Source organism: Cornus florida, unplaced genomic scaffold, assembly GCF_030987335.1.
Source record: "Cornus florida cultivar Cherokee Brave unplaced genomic scaffold, ASM3098733v1 CherokeeBrave_3.0.0_Hap2_scaffold_134, whole genome shotgun sequence".
Lineage (NCBI taxonomy): Eukaryota > Viridiplantae > Streptophyta > Magnoliopsida > Cornales > Cornaceae > Cornus > Cornus florida.
Window position 1 is genome coordinate 27,501 of NW_026775621.1, and position 2,500 is coordinate 30,000.

Here is a 2,500-nt window from a genome sequence, read left to right on the forward strand (position 1 = left end):
CGATTTGGAGGTCCCCCGAGTTAATTTTGCCCATTACGACTCCTCGCCCGCATGCTCGTGCACACCGGCGTGCACGTGGGCATCGTATGCTAAAAAATGAAGTTTGGAGTTTGGGTTTGAAAATTTTATGGGAGCTTCCTAGAAGACTAAGAAGTGCTTTGCTCGAGACGGATTTCGATTTAGATTTCCGCCGTGTTAATTTTGCCAATTACGGCTCCTCGCGCGCACGCTCAAGCACCCCGACGTGCACACCGGCGCGCACGTGGGCATCGTATGCTAAAAAATGAAGTTTGGAGTTTGGGTTTGAAAATTTTACGGGAACTTCCTAGAAGCCTAAGAAATGCTTTGCTCGAGACGGATTTCGATTTGGAGGTCCCCCGAGTTAATTTTGCCCATTACGACTCCTCGCCCGCACGCTCGTGCACCCCGGCGTGCACGTGGGCATCGTATGCTAAAAAATGAAGTTTGGAGTTTGGGTTCGGAAATTTTATGGGAGCTTCCTAGAAGCCTAAGAAATGCTTTGCTCGAGACGGATTTTGATTTGGAGATCCCACGAGTTAGTTTTTGCCCATTATGACTCCTCGCCCGCACGCTCAAGCACCCCGGCGTGCACGTGGGCATCGTATGCTAAAAAATGAAGTTTGGAGTTTGGGTTCGGAAATTTTATGGGAGCTTCCTAGAAGCCTAAGAAGTGTTTTGCTCGAGACGGATTTCGATTTGGAGGTCCCCCGAGTTAGTTTTGCCCATTATGACTCCTCCCCCGCACGCTCAAGCACCCCCGCGTGCACGGGGGCATTGTATGCTAAAAAATGAAGTTTGGAGTTTGGGTTTGGAAATTTTATGGGAGCTTCCTAGAAGCCTAAGAAGTGCTTTGCTCGAGACGGATTTCGATTTGGAGGTCCCCCGAGTTAATTTTGCCCATTATGACTCCTCGCCCGCACGCTTAAGCACCCCCGCGTGCACGTGGGCATTGTGTGCTAAAAAATGAAGTTTGGAGTTTGGGTTTGTAAATTTGATGGGAGCTTCCTAGAAGCCTAAGAAGTGCTTTGCTCGAGACGGATTTCGATTTGAAGGTCCCCCGTGTTAATTTTGCCCATTACGGCTCCTCGCCCGCACGCTCAAGCACCCCGGCGTGCACGTGGGCATTGTATGCTAAAAAATAAAGTTTGGAGTTTGGGTTTGGAAGTTTTATGGGAGCTTCCTAGAAGCTTAAGAAGTGTTTTGCTCGAGACGGATTTCGATTTGGAGGTCCCCCGAGTCAATGTTGCCCATTATGGCTCCTCTCCCGCATGCTCAAGCACCCCTGCGTGCACGTGGGCATTGTATGCTAAAAAATAAAGTTTGGAGTTTGGGTTTGGAAGTTTTATGGGAGCTTCCTAGAAGCTTAAGAAGTGTTTTGCTCGAGACGGATTTCGATTTGGAGGTCCCCCGAGTCAATGTTGCCCATTATGGCTCCTCGCCCGCACGCTCAAGCACCCCGGCGTGCACGTGGGCATTGTATGCTAAAAAATAAAGTTTGGAGTTTGGGTTTGGAAGTTTTATGGGAGCTTCCTAGAAGCTTAAGAAGTGTTTTGCTCGAGACGGATTTCGATTTGGAGGTCCCCCGAGTCAATGTTGCCCATTATGGCTCCTCTCCCGCATGCTCAAGCACCCCTGCGTGCACACCGGCGTGCACGTGGGCATTGTAGGCTAAAAAATGAAGTTTGGAGTTTGGGTTTGGAAATTTTATGGGAGCTTCCTTGAAGCCTAAGAAGTGTTTTGCTCGAAACGGAATTCGATTTGGAGGTCCCCCGAGTCAATTTTGCCCATTACGACTCCTCGCTCGCATGCAATATCTACTCCTGTCAGAGCTGTGGTTTTACTTAAGACTACTATAGGGGGGGGGGAGTTCTCAGCACCAAGAGCTGCAAGTAAGGCCATTGCTTGCTTTGCAGTCTCGATTGCTCTACTAGTGAATAGTAGATGTCTTGGTTAGCTTGGAACGAAAAAAAAAATTTTTTGGGGAAAAAAAAAAAAAAAAAGTTTTTGTGAAAAAAAATTTTTCGAAAAAAAAAAAAAAAAAAAAAAAATTTTTTGGATGCCTCGGTCTTCTATTTGTTTTGCTTGGGTAGATTAGGAAAAAAAAAAAAAAAAATTTTTTTGTTGGATGCCTCGGTCTTCATATTCTTTCTCGGCTATTTCGAAAAAAAAAAAAAAAAAATTCCGGGAAAGAGAAAAAAAAAATTATTTTTTGTTGGTTGCCTCGGTCTTCATGTTCTTTCTCTGGTATATGGGAAAGAAAAAAAAAAAAAAAAAATTTTGGATGCCTCGGTCTTCTTGTTCTCGGTTGGATTTATCGAAAAAAAAAAAAAAAAAAAAAAAAAAATTTTGATGCCTCGGTCTTCTTGTTCTTGCTTTGGTATATCGGAGAAAAAAAAAAAAAATTTTTTTGGATGCCTCGGTCTTCTTGTTCATTCTTCGGTATATCAAAAAAAAAAAAAAAAAAAAAAAAAAAAAAATT